Source organism: Ambystoma mexicanum, chromosome 1p (genome assembly GCF_040938575.1).
Source record: "Ambystoma mexicanum isolate Mex_15411 chromosome 1p, UKY_AmexF1_1, whole genome shotgun sequence".
Taxonomy (NCBI): Eukaryota; Metazoa; Chordata; class Amphibia; order Caudata; family Ambystomatidae; genus Ambystoma; species Ambystoma mexicanum.
The window spans coordinates 199,950,517-199,970,919 of NC_090921.1; the positions used below are offsets into that span (position 1 = coordinate 199,950,517).

Genomic DNA, 20,403 nt, shown 5'->3' on the forward strand with positions numbered 1-20,403 from the left:
AACACCATCTGCCTCCTTTCCTCTCTCTCTCTCTGGCAGCCCACTCTGGACCCTCTTACTGCTCCTACCTGTGAGGCTAAGAAACTTAGAGTCTTCTTTGACTCCACCCTTTCCTTCCCTTCTCACATCTCTGATGTATCTAAGAAGTGAAACTATCAGCTGCACCTCCTCAGACATAGTCTTCCTTTCCTCACTTTCCCCAGAAGCTCACTGTCTCCAGAGCTCTGGTCCTCTCTAGGCTGGACTACTGCAACAGCCATGTTCTAAATCTCCCTGCCTCTAATCGCTGACCTCTTAAACTTATCCAGAACAGGACTGCAAGACTTGTCCTTGGCCTCAAGCCCAGGGATCGTGTCTTTCCAGTTCTGAAATCTCTTCATTGGCTTTCATTGGCAGCAAAGATCAAGTTGAAGACACTCTGCATCGTCCACAAGGCTTTCTGGGGCCTGGGCCCAAATTACCTCCAACTCTCTCTTCCTAAACATCACCCCTCTCGAGCTCTCTGCTCATCCACTTCCAACTCTCTGAGGGTCAGTCGCTTTTCCAAGCAGAGAGGTGGGGGCAGATCTCTGTCTTCGGCTGGGGCCTCCCTCTGGACCAGCTTCCCTGCCTCTCTCAAACTTGAGAAGAACCACCTCCGGTTCCGGAAGCAACTCAAGAACTTCTTCTTTGCTTCCACTTTCTCTCTTCCTCTCCCCTACTGATGTCCTGACTGCTTCATGCATTGGTCACCTGGCTACCTTCCATACTTGGGTCCAGGCTCCTAATGTCCAGCTGCAATTTGCACTGCCTCCCGGCTCCCCTAGCACTTGTAGTCTGTTTCTGCAACCCTATAGTCCCTGCTCTCTGCAATCTTGAGCGCCCGTTGGCTGCACTTCTTAAACTACCTGCACTGATTCACACGCTGGCTGCACTTTTGAGTTACCTGCACTTCTCCCTCCATCCCCCTCAGCACTGGCCAAACCAACCCCTGACCACAAAAATGCACACAATACCTAGTGACATCAAAATATTAATTTTCAATATTAACAACCAAAGAGCAACAAAGGTGCACTACAAGAGAAATGCACGTTTTACCTGTTTCCTGTGCATGCATATGACTGCAAGTATCCTTTCAATCCCATCAGTCATCACATGATGACAAATGGATCGGCAGAGAAACACAAATCAATGTGAGAACAGCCAACACATCCAGGCACCCAAACACACAGCAATATGTCCCCCCCTGAGTGCATGCACAAACTGCAAACAACTCACATGCTGACCATCAACATGTGTTCTAGCACACATGCATACAGATCTGCACAATGCATGAAAATCAGACACACAAAACACACATATTGACAAACCCCCACCCATAACTCACACACTGCCTGAACCCTCAAATGCAGTGAATATCTATGTCACACCTACCCCGTTATCAAGCTGATTGCACATACTCAACACATGCATCTGGCACCTGTCAGCATGACAATGATCGACCCACAAAAAGTAAATCAGTGAGAACAATAAAAGGCTGAATCACCCTGGCTGTATTTTCCATTCCATGACATGGCATGCCATCATCAGCGTAGCACAGGGACAGTGCACTGAACACTGGAATGGTAGCCGATGATGCGAAGCCCAAGAACGTTTGAACCCAAATACCAATTGCACTGAAGACAGGATATTGCAGAAGGCAGTACTTCACAGAGGCAGATGTCATACCGGAAGGCTGGGCACCGAGGTAACTGGCATGAAACACACAAGCAGAAATGACAAAGCAATTAGAAACATACAAAATAAAAAGCATATAAAACAGAGCCTCCAATTCGAAAGTGATTGGTAATGCAGTCTTCAAATGTGCATTGAATCGAGGGTAGCATTGACATGCACCCAGAAGCTGTCAAAATGCTGCTTTAATCCCAAGGATGCACCATGCATGGCACATGTATGGCAAATAACTAACCTGCTCAATGTATGAAGCCTGATGTCTGTTGACAACATAGCATCCCAAACCTGTGCATCAATGGTGTCATGTGTGTGGATCATTCATAGGACTCCACAACAAGAATGGTGAACCCTGACCAAGAAATGTTAAATAGTGACTTCCATGTACATTATTAGTGAATCATTGTATGGGATGCAATATGTCAGGCAATACAAATGTGAAAAGTGCAAGCAAACACAAACCACCACCACCAAAAAGTGTCACAGCACACAAACAGCTGGCCCTGAAACCCTGCTGACAACTCAACAAGAAAGGCCCTACAGAGATCTACCCCCCACAACTACGATCCCACAACCTGCACAACCGTGAAAAGAGTGTGAAAACAGCATGCACAGACACATGACCATAAGAACACCATGTCACACATGCACCCACAAACTTTGACCCGTGCCTCACAAAACACGTTAACAAAAGTGAATGTACACAATGACACCCTGAGTGCCCTTCACTTACCTGCACAGGGTACCCACCTGGCCTGCATGCACTGCATCTCAGCGGAAACACATTCTCAAATTGTAAAGACATGCATTGCAACAACTTAAAGACAGTGGAGATACATGACAGCCATTTGGGGAATCAGAAAACACACATAGACCACCCAGTGCAGAAGGACCACATGGTGCATGAGGAAGACAGTACAACAGAGAAAGAGAGAGAGAGAGTGTGTGAGAGAGAGAGGCAGAGAGAGAAAGAGAAAGAGAGAGAGAGAGAGAGAAGAGAAGACCATAGCAAGGAGTACACTGACTGGAGTGGAGACAGGGGTTGACATGCCCAACATCACTGTGGATGAGGGCAAATAGAAGTTGCCCTATGAAGGATGATAGTGATATCAATACCTCTGGACGTACCATCATGGCATGTGATCATGGAAGGCACATAGAGGGAAAATATTCACATGTTGAGGCCATGATGGGCAAGACTGGTGGGAGGTGATGGACAGACTGTCAAATAATTGGCACATGTGTAGGGCCAATCTCTAGCCCTATCTCACACAAGCCAAGGCAAAAGCCCACCATAGCATGCATTACACAACAAGAAAGACACATGTACCTCACTTCCACGCAACTAAGGCACTGAAAGCATATACCCGTACCCTACATCAGCCAACATATACCCCTATTAGATAACACAACCAATGGACATGCAGCTGTACTGGCACACCCCAACACACCACACCCCTGAGTGAGACTGCCACAGTAAGTGTGCATGGATTCCATGGCTCACTTGAACCTGACACAGGGACACCAGATAAAGCGTTAGGAAGTGGAGTATGTAAGACATGCAACTACATTGTGGCGATGCAATGTACACCCACAGACTGCGGCAGTAAAAATAGAAGACATGTAATGCACACCAGTGATTATAACCAATAGTATAAAAACATGTACATAAGTCACCATACTGGGTAACGCAGACGCAGTCAGTCCGAGGTACACATGTGCATATCTGTCCAAATCAACATGCATTGTGACAAACATGCCCTGTGGAGTTAATGCATACAAACATACACAACAGAGTCACCAGAGCCCATGTCATCAAGCGCTGCAGTGTAGATTGTGCATACATGTCTATCAATGTGAATGGGACATGGTGACCAGTGGCCTGGCTGGGCGGGACAAATAAGTGAGAAGGAAGTGGATTTAGGATTGGCAACCGTTAAAGAGTAGTGTGCAGAGGGAGAACATCTGCAGGGCATGGTATGCAACATAGGGACTGAGGGAGTAGAAGGGTGGCAGTTAGGAGACATCTCCATGATCAGTGTGCCATGGGTCGGAGAACAGAAACCACCAGAGTGCAGAAGCACCAACAATGCATGTGGCCAAGCAGTATGTGCACCCACACACAATGAAACACTGACCATGAGGAATGTGACAATAGTGCTGCACAATCACTTTCAAATGTGCAATCAACATCATGAGTGCATCCACAGAAACAAGCCACTGGCATAGAAGTGCAAATGCAAATACACACACATGCATGTGTACAGGCACACATCAGCACAGACATACACCGTGATACAAGGTGAACACCACCAGCTGATCCAAATGTGTATGGCATGCAGAAACCATGGGGAACAATAACACTGGCAGAGCATGCAAGACAGTGTTCGGGTGGACCCCTAGGCTAGCAAAGCCTTTGCTAGGTGTCCGTGGGTGACAAACTCATGGAAGGCCTAACTCCTTCTCTTTCCCAAAAGAACTCAAGGTCCAAACAAGTAGCAGGGTACTCTGGGGTTTATTACAGCCAGCAAACCATAGGGATAACATTCACAGAGGGTAGTCCAGGCACATCTTATCACATTCTGGCTCGCAAGCCAGTTTTGGTGACAAGTGGTGTCACAACGTGCGTCACATTCTGGGCCCTTCTCCAAAAGCTAACTCCACTCCGGATAGGTTGCTGAGTGGTAGTTCCCCTGTAGGAGCCCATATAGTTTATTGGACCAGGCTGCGTCGGCTTGGACCATCCCCGAAAACTGATACTATTTGTTACAGTATGCAGACCTCGTGATTGGTCGGTGACCCCATCTACCCACGCCTAGGGCCATGATTTCTGATTGGTTAAGCTGCGGGCCCCCAAGCCTGGGACAACCTCAGTTCCCAGCCCGCTAGACACTTGTTCACAGTGCATGTGCAACTATGTGTTTGTGATGTGCAACAATTTGTCTGTTGCATAATCATGTGTAAACCATTGCTGCCATGAGAGCGCTCCGTTTCCCAACGCAGAACTGTAGCTAGAGTGTAACAAACTTGTTGCAACCGTCGTCTGGTCCGAGGGAAGGTTTGCTCTTCCCATTTACCAAATCTTGGATCCTCATCAGCTCGGCTGCATCACGTGCTTGGAGACCATGTTTGTGAACACAGGAGCTCAAAATTATTCTGTATTTGTCAGAGAACATGCCTCTCCTCCAGCTGGTGTTACTTTGGTACAGAGTGAGGAATGTCATTTGCAACATTGCAACCTTGGCAGTGGTTTTGTTCCCAGCGCAGAGAGTCTGCTTGCACAGCGTTCTGTGTGGCTTAAGGTTTTTCTAGGACGATCATGGCCTACTCAATTTTCTAGGCTTCTACTTTATGCATCTTTCATAGTATCCATATGTTAGTGTGTCATGCCAGTCAGGACCCTTGAGTGCTCCTGACGTACCATGGAGTTATTTGCATGTAAGAATCTGCAAGCATGTATACAAACAAGCTCTTCTTGCTTCTTACGTTCCTGCGTTGCTGCAGCAAGCCTAATGGCAACATAATAAACGTGCAGGCAGTATGTATGTGTCACTGCCGTCTCACTCATAGAGCTGTATGCAAGTGTTATTCGTTTAGTTGGGTGTGTGAGTGTCCAGAATGTGCTGATGGCACGTGTTCTCAGTAGCTATGTTATTGTGATGTCTCTAATGACTTGAAACATAGCTTTTCGTCGCATTAGTCGATTCTGTCCATATAGGTGTCTCCAGCTCCCTCCTGTGCGTCTTTGTCCACTCAGGGTAGTGTTTGTACTGCTGCAGGTTTTTATGGCCTTATAAGAATATATGAGCCAGAAGAAATAGAATCACTTTGATGTGATATGACAAACCAAATGACGTGTTCTGGTTGCACCAAGCAGCTAATGCTACTGCATGGTTGTTGTTGTGTGTGCCTGACGCAAACATACCCACATAAACAGACACAGAGGTAAAACATAGGATCTCTGCCTTTAATGCATGTATAAAAATAACGATAGGCTCTCTTTGGCTGTTTTAGACTAACTATACATTGATAGAGTTTGTTCTATGTTTTTTAGATACCTCGAGGCATTGCACATTTGACTCTGTGACATTCGGTACTTGTGATTACTGTGTCCTGAAGAAAGCCTTACATACACGACTAATCAACCAAAATAAGGAGAAGTCAGTGTGGGATTAAAATATTAAGGCTGGAAACGGATTGGTGCACGTCAACACAAAGATATTGGGGATTGTTTAGCAAATAAAGATCAGGCTAATCTAAAGTCACCCATGTGTTACTAACACCACCACTGATGATTATCAAGCATTATGTGAATGCAACACAAGATCAAATTATAGATCATTTGTCTTTTTTATTTGAGTTTTTTATGTATAATGAATTTTTGCAAATGTGACCAAATTGTCTGTTTTATTAGAAAATATAATAAATTGATGAGTTATTTTTGCTAAAATTGAGCCTGCCATCTCTTTATATTTGTTAAAAGATTGATGACTTATGAATACATGCTTTTGGTGTGAGACCCAGGTGTGTGACCTCCGGTGAGGATATGAAAAGGTAGTTTGTTGGTACCCTCCTTTGTTGGCTCTCCCAGTACCTCTACTCCTCAAGAGCATCTTCTTCCACATTACGTGTCTCAGTATACAGCTCTATGGTTTTGGTGCAGTCATGGGCCCATTCTCCTGGTTGGTAAACATCTGCCATGAATAGTGCTGGGTTTACATTCTAGCATCTTACTATCTTCAAATCTGCTCTATCTATCTCATACCCTGACGCTTTTTAGGTCGTCAACGTGCTATTTGACTTATGCAGTATCGCAAAGAGGTCGTGTTCCACGTAAAGGGTGGTTGTGCACCCCATTGTTATTGTTGAGGCCCTTTCTACTGAGAATGTTGCAGCAGCCAATATTTGTTCACACAGATAATGTCCTCTGATTATTGGGTCAAGTTGTCGACTGTAATAAGCAATTGGCTTATGGCCCATTCTTGTTTTTTGGGTCAGTACTGCTTACATAATGACACTGTCGGCGTGTGAAAACAGGAAGAGTTCCTTTTTGTAATCTAGGGTCCCTAACACTGGAGCTATGCATATTGCTTCATTCAGCTCATTGAAGGCTTCAGTCATTTCTCTTGTCCAGCCCAGTGTCTTTGCCTCTCTCTGTGCTTCCTTGAGGTCAGTTAGGAGTGAACATGTGTAGGTACTGTAGTCAAAGACCCATGTTCTGCAATAGTTGCATAAGCTGACAAACGGTTGTAGTTTTCTCACTGTTTTAGGTTGTGGAGTGTTAGGGTTTTTTGAGCTCTTTTCGGGGCAATGTGTCTGCTATTTTTGGAAATCAACTGTCCATTACAGCACTTCTTATTGAAAGTACTAGAGTTTGGCCTTGTCTACCTTATACCCCTTTTCTGCTAGTACTGTAAGCATACGTAATGAGTGTTTTCTGCATTATTCCTCTGTTTGGCTACAGATGAGGATATCATCTATGTACTGCAAGACAATGCTTTCGGTCTGGACGTTCCCTAAATCCATCTGTGTATAGATGGATTGTGATTCGCAGTACCCTTGTCGTAATCTAGTGTGTTTCCATTTCTGATTGCAGTACATAAAGCTGGTCAAATCTTGTGAATCTGGGTGTAATGTGCTGAGAGAAATGTGTTTGTAAGATCAATAACAATGAAACAGGTGGCTTCTGCTGTAATGCTGCATGGGATCAATGTGGGGTTTGCTGCTACCGGGTACTCTGCCTCTACAATGTGGTTAAGAGAGCGTAAATTGTTGATAAAACACCATGACCCCCCATTGGCCTTGCGCACAGGGTACACTGCAGTGCTGCATGGAGACTCTGATGGTACTAAAATGCCTCTCTCAATGAGGGCGTTGATAGTTTCATAAATGCCCTAATCTGCTTCTTTGCTCCGGGTTTCAATTTGATCCTCACTCCACCTATACTTTTTATGCATCCCACATCATAGGGTCTTGTGGTCCATAGTGGGTCGGGTACCTTGGCTAGGTCCTCCTCCCAGAATGGTGGTGGTGACTCTAGTACCAGTGCTATTTTCTGTGCAACCTCTCTGTATGTGATGCGTAACCAGAAATGCACACTCATTTCCAACATCATTTCTGCCTCCCCTCTGTCTTCTGAAAACAGCTCCTCATCTGTCACGTGTGTTAGCCTGCATACCTCTGCCACTGCAATTATTGCCCACCATGCATTCCCTTTGGCATCAATTGCATGTACTGGAACCCAATCCTTTCTTGCTACAATTCCCCGATGTCTATGGACACAATTGTTCCCTCTTTCTCATCTAGTGGTGTTTCTGATCTGAATAGGTACTCACCTGGTCTCCTCCATACTTTCCCTGTCATTCCTGGCATCCATGCAAGGGCAATGTCTGTCCCGTACTGGAACATATCGGGGTCTGATGGCTCCCCCCACTGTACAATATGCTTGAACATACAGTGTTACAGTGAGCATGTGTATTCCTGGTGTGGAGCATACTATGCCCTTGTCTGTGAGAGATTTTATCAGTAAATGGAACCACTTCTCGAGCCCCACAGAATCCTTGAGTGTTCATGGCATGGCCTGACAATGCATATGTCCCTTCCCAGATGCACAACCTAGTCGCCCCAGTGTCAACACGAATGGAAAACGTTTTGTCATATATCGCCACCCTTATGCGAGGTTTCTCTGCTGGATTCGATGTGACCGACAGGATGGGACACAACAAGTTAATCTGTGGGCTGTCCTGGTGTGGGTACAATCAGGGGAGTTGCTAGGTCTGGAAAAGACCCGGGGCTACGCTGATGTCGGAACTGTTGGGACTGGGGGCTAGCTAGTCTTTTGGCTGTAGCTCCTGAGATTCTATCTGGTGCTACAACCAAAAGATCAGGGGCTACAGCCCTCTTAGCCCCCCCCTAGCAACACCCCTGGGTACACTGATAATCCCTTCCCCATGAAAGGAATGCTCCCCAGTATCATAACTCCTCCCAACCATCTGACAGGTACCATTGTCATCGTGTCCATGGGTTCTGGGGAATGACGGTCCTGTATTTGTGTTTACTGTTGGACTGCCTGTGGATATCGGGGTAGTGGTGCTGTCATTGGTAGTGCTGTTGCTTGGGGTTTGTCATGGGTGGTGTTGTTGGTGCAGCCTGAAGCTGTATCTGTACTGTGTGTGTGGCCTGATGTTGTATGTTCTGTAACTGTTCTTGTTGCTGCATGTCTTGAGGGTAATAGCCATCCTGTCCACCATAGAAACCCTGCTACCTCTATTCTCCCCAACCTTGTTGCATCCCCCTGTTCCTGCATGCACAGAAAATATGTCCTAGCTGCCCACAGGTCCAGGACTGGGGTGGCTTCCTTGCTTGCCATGGGAATCCTCCCCCTCCCTCTCCTGGTCCCTGTGACATTTGCTGTGTGTATCCCCTGAACCCCCCCAATGGTTGGTGTGATTGTGGCCTGAAACCTCGCCCCCTTTGGAAACCATCCCTCCCTTGGTAATTCTATAAATACCCATCCCTTCCCATGTACCCTCCTCCCACGGGCAGTGCATATTATTGTATGGGGTTGTATGGCATCTGCTGTTGGTACTGGGGTTGAGGTGGAGTGGCAGGTGCTTGTGTCTGTGGGTTAGGACTCATTATTAGCACTCCTTCCAGTGCATATTTTGATAATTTCTTTTGCACTACTTAGCTTTGTTTGCTTTTCTCTCGTCTGTCTTTTGTTTTGCTTTCTCCTGCCATAACCTGCAATGGTGCACTATGGTGAGTTGTATTTCTGGTCATGCCTTTGCCTCCATCCCCACTAATTTTTTCTAACTATTCTGTACTTGTTCTGGTAGTCCTGGTATCCAGATATGATAAAAGATTGCTATCATTTTATCCCACGTCTCTCGAGTTTCAAGGTGTCAAAGCTCTTGAATCTCTTGAATGTAATTAACAGAGTCCTCATTCTCACCTATGTTGCATGACTTAATAACACCCAAAGTCTGACATGTTGGGATATTGTGTCCTTAATGCTTGCCATTCTGCAGCTCTACAATTAGTGAATGGTGACGCATCATGGTCTGTTTTTTGGATAGCCAACCCTGGGAACCCCGCCCTTTCAAGAATTCATCGGCTGCATCATCCAATATGGAAACCAGCAAGATTTTGACGTTACCCACTGCCAGTCTTTGCCCAGCAGTCAATTTCTCCATTTCATAGATCCACTTCCCTGCCCAGGCACTTAATGAGGGTAATCAGTACTTGCCATTGTCCTTGTCTTTGTGCTTCCAGGGCACGTATTGTGGTCTTGCCCCTCCCCGCTCTAGTAAAGGCATTTGTGAGTATGCTGCTCTCTGCTCCGATGTCCGTCTGTACTGCCTGATTTGGATGGGCCCTCTCTCATACTCGATATCTCTACATACCTCTATCTGCTCTACTGCAGGTGTCTGTTGTAGGTGGTCATGTATCCCAGGCTGTCACCCCCTGGAGCAGGAGTGTTCCCTGGATTGTGTAATCATTGCCTTGTCCCTCCTACGCCCTGGGACATCCCGTAGTCTGTTATTGTGTAGTGTCTGTGGGGCCACCCCTTCTGCTATGTCTTGGGTTGGTTTGTCTGTGTCGTGCCCTCTTCACCTCTATTCCTGTGACCTGCACTCCCACAAAGTCCTTTCACCTGTCCTTGTGATGTAGAGCTTGCTGGGCCCCTCCCTCTCCTCAACACTATGGTCATCGTTATGGCCAGACTCTTCGTCCATGTAACTACCGAACCCAGTTGAACATTTTAAATTCTGTGTTATTAGGTTAGAGTCATGCTGTGTATTAAGATTAATGTCTGTTAATTTGCATGCGTTCTCCTCCTCTGGCACCCCCAGGCGTGCAGCGCCGTATCCTGCTTACCCTCCCTTGAGTACATCTGCGCTCTCCCGTTCGGTTTGGTCCGCCTCATCACGTCTTTTCCTTTCCAATTCTACTTTGATTTTGTCACTTACCCGTCTCAACTCCTGTGCATCCTCATCCTCTCTGTATTGTTGCCTTGTCCACCTTTCCAACCTCAATTGCCTCAGTCGCTTCTCCTCATACTTACGTCATGCCTGCAATGTTTTGTTCCTCCATAACGCCATTTCTATCTCCTTTTTCTCTTCTCACAGCTTCTCTATTTCCTCTCTCTTCTTCTCCATCTCTTCCCTTTGCCTTTCCTCCTTTGTATCCCTCTCCACTATGTCCCTTCGTTCCCTTTCTAACATTGCCAAGTGCTCTCTCCGTACGTGCTCTCGCAACTCCAGTTTGTTTGCTAATTCTTGTTTCGGCTCGCTGTCCTCACGTTCTAGTCTTGCTTCCTCGTCCCCTTGGTGTTGCTCCTCCACCTCTACCTGCGTTGCTCTTCCACAACATCCTTGTCCCAACTCCAAGCTTTCTATTGCCTTTGTTGCACCCTCGGTGTCCCTGTTGTCGCCCCTTTAATTTCAGAAGTATCTGTGCTGCTATCTATTCCTCTGGCCTTATCACAGCAAACTCTGTTTTCACGTGCTGACGTCCCACCTCGTGGAGTTCAGAGCTGCCGGCCACCTGCCCTAAACCTTGTTGTTCATTTTTTGTTGCGGGAGTGGTTTATACGTAGGGATTTGAAACCCCTTGGCTGCTTTTAGTTCTATCAATGGGTATATGCCCTCTTCTTCATCTGCATCGTCGGACACTACACTAGGCTGAGCTGGAGGAGGAACGGAAGGGTCTGATCCCTCCTCCTTTACCTCCTGCTGGCTCATCATCCGTGGCCTGTCCTCCTGGAATATACGCCACAGTTTAAATATTTGCATTCGGTTAGCTAATTTCTTTCCCTTGTAGGTGCTCTGTAAGTGGGTCAGCAGTGATTGCAACACGTCTTTGGAGAAACTGCGGTTAGGCCTTGCTATCTTGCCTTCCGTTCCTTTGGACCATTTTACACTGTACTTTACTATATTATCCTTATACGGGGGAAGGGTGTTGCACATGTGTTGTATGGGTGTTACCGCCCGCTGTACATAATCCCCACCTGATGTACGAGGGATGCATTGCATTTTAGGATTTTTTACCCGAGCTCTAGTCGAGCATTTCGATAATCTGCTGTCAAGTGAGAAACGTTAAAATTCAATAATGTATCACTTTTGCGTATTACGAGCCTTAGTGGCTCTGCACCTTACATGGTGTTCTCCGTGTACAGCCCCTCCTTCACTAGCACTGCCGTTTTACAGTACACCACCTCAATCATGCACATGCGCCGTCCACGCACCGCCACTGGTTCACCTCTATAGCAATCTCTATGATGCAATGCTAGCTCCTCACCGTCACAACATACCATCCTATGCACCAACCTATGGGTGACGTCACCAAGCTAAAGGTTTGACAAGATGTACATACACAGAGCAATGACCCGTTGCCTCAATCCCGCACAGAAAAGCCCCACAACCCACCATCCACAGAGCTGTCTTCCCACCACTCCGGGGTGGAGTATACTCTTTGATTTCTCGTGATTTTCTGCACCTGCCGCGTCGCCTAACGTGTGAAACACCTTTCTCCAACAGACTTAACCAGCTAATGCACCTTCTGCAATCTAGGAGAGATTCAGCTAACCCTTACAGGGATAACGATATCTACGCTTCACGCTAAAAACGCCCCATTCATAGGAATACCTAATGTACATACGTTTATAGTCCATGCCTATCAAGTCAGTAGTCCCCGTTGTTCACCAGAAGCTTTTACCACTAAGACTGAACGTTTCCTAGACATAGAAAAGGGACACCTACCTCCGCTCCGGTCCCTACTATCATGCACGTGCTACTACTATTCATCACCACTATTCACTATAAATCCCAGAATCACAGTTAACACCTCCCTCCTCCCACATGCGTTAAACCCACTGACACAACACTGACACAACACTGTGCTTTTTGTGTGAACCACTACTTACATTGTGCATCTATAGATGCTGCTCGGCCGCTGGCTCCCCATCAACCACTCGTCTCAACATTCTAGTCTGCTTGGCCACCTCATCGACCGCGGGAGGGACATATTCCCAAGACGGCTCTCAACGGCCTATCTCTGGTTGCGCCATCCGGTTATCTCGTAATTCCCATGAGGGTCTAGATCTGATGGCTAAGGAGGCAGCTTCTGGTCGGGTTGACATCACAAACAGTGTCAGCAGTGCCTCCAACTTGTTAGTGTGGACCCCCAGGCCGGTAGAGCCTTTGCTAGGAGTCCACGGGTTCCAATCTGATGTCTGCGTATCCATAGTAGGGACAATGGTTCTGCATCACCTTCTTCCTGGTAATGACCTTAACCTGCTCATATATGGTGGCGATTCTCCTCTCTCACTATGTGCTCGTCCTTTAGGGCACTCGGTATATGATATAGGATTAGGCGTCATATCCTTAGATTGTTCTAAACCTGACCATCTCACTTGTTTGTCTGACAGTGTGCATCCCTCAGGCCACATGTATCTTCTCCCTCCTCCTCACAGAAGGTTTCCCTTTTTTCAGCTGACATATTTAGGCCCCAACTTATATGACTCTCTTCCCTGTCATCTATGTTCAAAGTCAGCCAGTCTAACGATAAGGCTCAATACTCAAGACTAAACGGGCTTTCTTCTTTATCTCGCGACTGAGCAACTATAGATCGATCTTCCTTTCCCTTGCTTATCAATTCCCCTTTTGACCTCATTTCCTGATAAACTTTATTGATCCTGTCTCCAATGTTTCCTATCTCAAAACTCTCATCTATGTTTACCCTAGATGGTCCTGGCATTGCCTCCTTTAACAGAGCAAACTCCTATAGGTTTATTTCAAGTGGTTATGCCGTTGCTCTTTGTGGCAGGAAAAACCTCTCTATATGGCTTCATGATATTGCTGGACATGGTTCCAATAACCCCTTTTGAATATGCTCAATGTCGCTTTGCCTTTGTCTCCTTTTTTGTTCCATTTCTTTGTCTAGTTCCCTTCATTTTATCGCTTACCATCTAACCCGTGCCTCCTCTTTGCTTTTCTCTTCCATTCTTTCATTTGCTCTATGCATTTCCTCATCTCTTCATCTTTGCATTCTTTATAATGTCATTTCTGTGCTTCCTCTCCTTCTCTCTTTCTTTCTAGCCCACCCTGTTCTTCGAGCACTCTCATGCTTTTGTTGCTCCTCTGCCCTTTCTTCCTTTCTTTTTTGTTCCTCCTGATAGATTTGTTCTCGTCTCTGTCTATTCTTTCTTTTATTCTCATCTTCCCGTCAGCCTTTTTTCTCGTTTTCTGTCTTTTCTATCTTGTTCAGCTTGTTCTTCCCCTTGCCTAACTTCATTGATGCTTTTCCCATCAAGTTTAAGCAAAATCTGTCCACCCATCCAGTCGTTCTGTACACGCATTATCTAGTCAGCTTTTCCTTTTCTCCCTTCCATTTCTTAATCTCTCGTTCTGTTTCTGTGGTCAAGTTTGATCGTTAATTTTTCTCCTCCTTGTTCTGCAAGGCCTTAAAGATGTCTTCCTTTCTCTTACTCTCTTAGCAACTGTCACCATTGCTATACGGAGGTGGCTCCTATATCAGATTACTATACCCTGTTGCCACTTTCAGTTCTCGCAACGGATATAGTTCTAAATCTTCCCTACTATCACTGTTTACTTCCGGTGGAGTAGGGGGAGCAGAAGGCTCAACACCCTTCTCCTTGCTCCGGTTAAGCATCCATTCCTCAGGTGACGATCATCTTGCTCCTCCTGATACATCTTCCAGAGCGCTAAAATATCAAACCTTTCCTCTAACTTCTTTCCTGTGAATGCTGCATGCAAGTATGTGGTCATGTGCTGTAATACTGCTTTTGAGAGTGATCCCCCACAACATGAACATCTTATCTGCAGTGCCTTTTACCCAGACTGCCCTGTACTGTTTGATCTTGGTCATGTGTTTTGGCAAGGTTTTACATATGTGCAGCAGTGGTGTGACTTCCCCCATTTTGACCAAAACAATTGACTGTCTATACTTACCAGCATTTTCACACAATACGTTTCAGAAAAATAACAAATATGAGAGTGCTCCACACTCGCCGCTCAAGCCTTTACTTCTCAATACTTTCAAGCAACCCTGCGGTCGGCGCCGACAATGAACCAAGATAGATAGTATCTTTTTACCTCTATTCAACACAGCCTATTCTTGCTGTTTCTCCCAATAATTCCTTAAAACATAAATTCACAAAGTTTGAATTGTCTTCTTTATCAGACCTGTCTGCATGTTGCCTATGTCTATCTACTTGGATGTTAAGACAATGGGCCTCATTACAAGTATGGTGGTAAGGCAACACCGGTGCCAGTAGCGCTACTGACACTGTTGCTACCGTACCGCCATACTATGAGTTCTGCTCCCGGGTGCCCTTGCAGCCCCCAGGTCTGACCTGGTGGCTGTACCGGCACCCGCGAGCAGAATAGGATGTAGCATTGTTAACGTTATTAACGGTACTGGTGCTACCACCTTCCCCATTACCATTGAGGCCTATGGGGCTCAAATGGGAATGGGGATGTACCGGGCCCGGCACCAGAGAAAGGGCAATTACTGGGTCTAGCTGGGCTGGAAAAGCATGGTAATTGCCCATTTGCAGGTGCCAGACCGGATGCGAGTTTGTTGGTAGCCTTGCCGGTTTCATCAGCAAGTCTACCTCCAACCTCGTAATGAGGCCCAATATCTTCTACACTCCTTGAGCGAGGACTACAGGCTATCAGATGCTATACGTATCTCTTTATCATACACCTTGATGTTCCTCGTCATGCACTGAAATATCCCCCCATTACTTTATATTACCAAAAGCTCACCCCCACAGTTTTCCACTCTCCTTAGCCTACTCACCATTCGTTTTTCAGCTTTAGGCCCTCAGTATAATCTCCCCTCCTTCAATATGGCCACTGTTGCCTTCAGTCCGCTCGGCGCCTGTGGAAACCAGGAGGGATTTCATCCAAGAAGGGCCCGTCCCACCTATATCATCTTTACTTGCAGGCTTGACCATTTTGGCCGCTCTCCCTAGGAAACTTTGCATCTTTCCAACTAGATGGCGGAGGGTATCAGATTATCTGAAAATCTCAAGTCTACTAAACCAATGGATCTTTTATCTAACCATCCGAAACGGTAACACTTGAACCTGTATGGGCCCTCTAAGATGAGGTGGCGCTCTTATAGAATAGGTGGGGATGCAGAAGTTACTCAAACAGAAATAAAAAGATCGACTCAGAAAGTTCACAAAAGGTACGCTGTTTTATTAACAATTCTCTAAAACAGGGAGTACAATGGACATCAACAGAGTCTCATGGCAAGGTCTCAACGATTTACTTAAAAAACAAGCTTTTATAGTAAATCTTCATCATCACTGATGTCACACAACGTGGTAATCTGTAAAACTTATACTGGATTGTGGTTGGCTAGCGGAAAACATCTACATATACTTTCTATGGGGTGTGGGTTGTGATAGGACCTCCATTGTCAGGTGGGCAACTAAGCCCTCCTCTAGTGCAAGTCATCTTCATCGTCATGAAATACACGACGATTTCTTGTTTCACAAACAATAGGGCTCTTTGATACGAGGCCCTCTATAATTGGTTGGCACGCTTGTACCCTTCTAGAATATTCCACTTGCCAGCAGCATGCAAGATGGTACCCCAGATGTTGGTGGGTTGGGCTTGACCATGCCTCCCCACCCGATTAGCCCAACATCTATCATCATTCTTACTTTCTGTCATTCAATTAGCCTTTGAACAATGTAAGTGGTTTCAACCCAGCACTCCACCTAAGTCAATGCCTAGTATGGGATGCCCAATGGAAACCCTTATTTATTTATTTATTTATTTATTTATTTATTTATTTATTTATTTATTTATTTATTTTTGTGTTTAATTGTATTAACAATTTTTACAAATTCTGTCCAGATTTTCTTGCGTTTTTCACTGTTTCCCATTATGGATATCGTGCAGTTTTCTGTTTGCTTGGACTACCAATGAAATTTTCTTTTATAGATTAATTTCCTCCAGCTTCAGTTTTTCCAAAAGATTTGCTGTAGCCACTGTCAAAGATGTGGAATTGCCACACATTAGCATATTCCACCAAGTTTCTTCATTTGTGGTTAGGTGCCGAGCTCTGTCTGGATTGAGATAGATGGTTCGCAGGTTTTCCGTTCCTGAGCAATGAAGGAGGAGATGGCGTAGTGTTTCGGTTTCCATCTTCTTACAATAGCGACAGTTTTTGGTAGTTGGCTGTTTTCTACGAAAGAGAATCTCATTGGTTTTCAATAAGTTTATCCTTGCTCTTAAAAAGGTTGTTCTCAGTCGTTTATCTGGAAACTTTTTTAGATAGTTTCTGACTTCGTCTATTTTTTGCGTGTTCGTTGTATGGTGTGTGGAGACTGTGAGATCTTCTGCTTTGTCTAGAGTCTCAATCCAATCTTGTATTTTAAGTTTTTTCTTTATTTTTCCCGGGATCCGTTCTATGTCCCATTCTGAGCATCTGATTTTGTCAGCTTGTTCCAGTAGTCTACTGTACCAGCTTGTTATCGTTGTTTTTTTTTCACTCTTCAACTCTTGAAGTATGATGTCCAGGATTTTTGGTCATGGGTTCCTTATGATTTTACCCAGGAATAATAGGCTGTTTCTCGTGACCACAGATTCCAATGATTGTAGACTCAGTTCGCGTCGAGAGATTGCAATGGGAATGGAGTTTGGAAGTCGTAGTAGTCTGCACCAAAATATACCTTCCAGTTTAGCCCACAGTGTCTTCGGCAGATGTGGCATGGCTTCGGCTCCGTAGGTCAGAGTTGGACAGACCTTTGCTCTATAAAAGTTTATGAGTGGAAGAATTGAGAATTTCCCGAATTTCCTATCCAAAGACACTGCCTGTGCTGCTAAAGTTTTTGTTTTGGAAAACAGAAGTACTTGCATCGTTTTATCAATTTTACTGGATGAGAGTTTCACCCTAGGTAAGTACAGCTTTTGACTATTTCTAGTTTCTTCGAATTTGCGAACCATTGCGAACTTGTGTTCGGTCTCGTCGGTTTTTCTAAGACCAACATTTTCGTTTTTGATGTATTAAGCTCCAGGTCATTTTTCTTCAGATAGGCTGTGAGACTGTCTATTTGTCTCTGGAGTCCAATTGCTGTTTGATCTATTAGTAGAATGTCATCTGCATACAGCAATCTTGTCACTTTTGAATCGCCTATTTGCGGAGGAAATGATCGAGTGTTGTTTTCGGAATCTGCTATGTCGGCCATATAGGCCTTATACAGCGCCGGCGCCAGAGGGCAGCCTTGTTTCACACCTCTGGCCGTTTTTATGCTTTCAGACATCAAGCCTGCTTCGTTGAGCCGGATTTTGATGGATGTTTCGCTATATAAGGCTTTCACTCGATCAAGAATGGATGGTGGACATTTTTGTTTCTCCAGTTTTCTCCACAGTTTTTCCCTATTCATGCGGTCAAAAGCTTGGACCAGATCAATTGAGGCAATGAATATTGATGGTTGCCCCTCAAACACTTTTGATTTTAGGATGCTAATCAGCATAATGTTGACTGACGTTCCCAAATTCTTTTGGAACCCTGATTGGAAGGGGTCCGTTGTTTTTTGCCTCTTTCTGCCATATCTGGAGTTCGTCCAACAGCAGTGATCCGAAAAGTTTGCCGAGAACATCTAATAGTGCGATCGGCCTATAATTTCTCGGGTCGTCCCCCAGGGCCCTTCTTATAAATTGGGACGATGTTTGCTGTCTTCCACGTGTCAGGGATGGATCTCAAAATCCTCGATCTTCTGAAAATTTCTGATATTAGTGGAGCCCAAATTTCTGCATCCTGTTTCAAGTGGGCGTTAGAGATGCCATCTGGACCTGGGGCACGGGAGTTGTTCAGATTCTTGATCTTTATCAGAATATTCTCCTCTGAGCATACTATCCATTTGGAGTGGTCTTGAGTGGTTGATGTTGTTTCCCCTGGGGTAGGATCTTTGTATAAGTCAGTGTAGTGCTCACTCCATTTTTCTTCTGGGACACTGTTTATGGTTCTTATGTCCGTGGGTGCGATTTTGTGCTTTATGATTGTCCAGAACTCTCATGAGTTTTTTTTGCACACTGCTCTTAGCATGTTCTCTGCATCCACTTGATATAGTTTCCATCGTATCGATTGTATCCACGATTTGTACAGTCTTTTGTTTTTGGTTGCCGAATCTATATTTGTTTGTGTTGGATTTGTTCGTGCAAGCCGAGTAGCCTTTCTTAGGTTTGATTTCTTTATCCTCAGTTCTTCGTTATGAGTATGTAAATGAGTTTTGTCATAAGTTCTATTGCGTCGTGGATGTAGGTAAGGGATCAAAAGAAGATGGTAATCCAGTTTTTCTTTTGAAGTGTTTCTTTTTTTTGTCAGTTGTAAGCTGCCGTGATACAGACTATGCCTTCTGTCGTAATTTTCAATCGGTTTCCTTGTTGGTTTATTGCCAGATTTTTCGGCATTATCACTGGCGTCTTTTTTTTTGTTGGCCACTTTGCAGTTAGTAAATTGTGATCACTGGCCGTGGTCTTCACTACCTTAAAACTTTTGGTTAGGAGATATAGCTCTTTTGAGGCAAAGATGTAATCAGTTGTGCTTCTTCTGACAGCACTTTCCCATGTTGGAATTCTGGATTTGGCTGATTCAAGGGAATTTAAGTTGTACAGATCCCGGGATTCCATCAGTTTTGCCCATGCTGTACCTCTCGCTATTGATTGTGCACTACCCATGTTATGAGGAGTCGTTTCCATCTCGAGTGCAGGACAGGTGGCATTTAAGTCACCGCATATCAAGATGTGATCCATGTCATACATTTCTGTTGCGTCTGTTAGAATTTTTTCCACGTTATTTAGGAATCCCTTGGTCTTTGTTATCAGTGGATTCCAGTAGATGTTTAATAATAGGATACGATCCTGCCTGGATTTTTTTTGCCTAGAGTCCTCTTTCTTCCATTATGGCAATGTTGCCTGAATTTCCAGAGATGATATCAGGTTGTGGACTATACTGAGAGCTCCGCCAGTTCTTACGGCTGTCAGCAAGCCTGAAGTAGGACGTCCTCTATCTCCTTTTTGGGCCGGTGCGAGTACTATTTCAAAGCCGTCCAGGCTCGGCGGAAATAGCAACCAGGTCTCTTGCAAACTTATTAGGTCGAATAGGCCAAGATTTCACCTCTCCTGGTTGCGTCAGGTGATTGTGGCCTCTTGTGTTCCAAGAGCCAAGGATGATGTTTTGCTCTAGTTCTTGGGCTGCGTGTTGTTCCTTTAACGTCTCTCCTTGTAGGTTTTCAGAGGGATTTATATATTTTTATATCATAAACTATTTTATTTCTGGATGATGTACCCTTATATAACGCCCCTCTCTTTGAATCCCCCCGGACTCACTGAACCAAGAAGAAGGTTTGTTTTGGAAAGTCAAAAGATTTATTTGAAGAAATGAACAATATATAAATAGATCACGCTTTTATAAATATAATTAATATTTGAATATCACACTTCTGAATATTTATGCAATGATCAGCAGTGGGTAATATTACAATATCAACAATCTCTTTAATCAATTAGGAGTAGGAATAGGAAGAATAAGGTAGCAGAGAATAACTTGGTATGGGTTCAAGGAAATGCAGGGATGGGAAAGAATGCAACACAGAAATAAACTTGAGATGAATTCAACCAAAGACAATATAATCACTCTTTCCCCCCT

General features: G+C 44.9%; 1 pseudogene; it reads right to left on the reverse strand.

The window, feature by feature from the left end:
* LOC138467692 (extracellular calcium-sensing receptor-like) overlaps positions 1-18,139 on the reverse strand; it is a 77,447-nt pseudogene extending 59,308 nt beyond the window's left edge.
* Between the last annotated feature and the right edge of the window lie 2,264 nt (positions 18,140-20,403).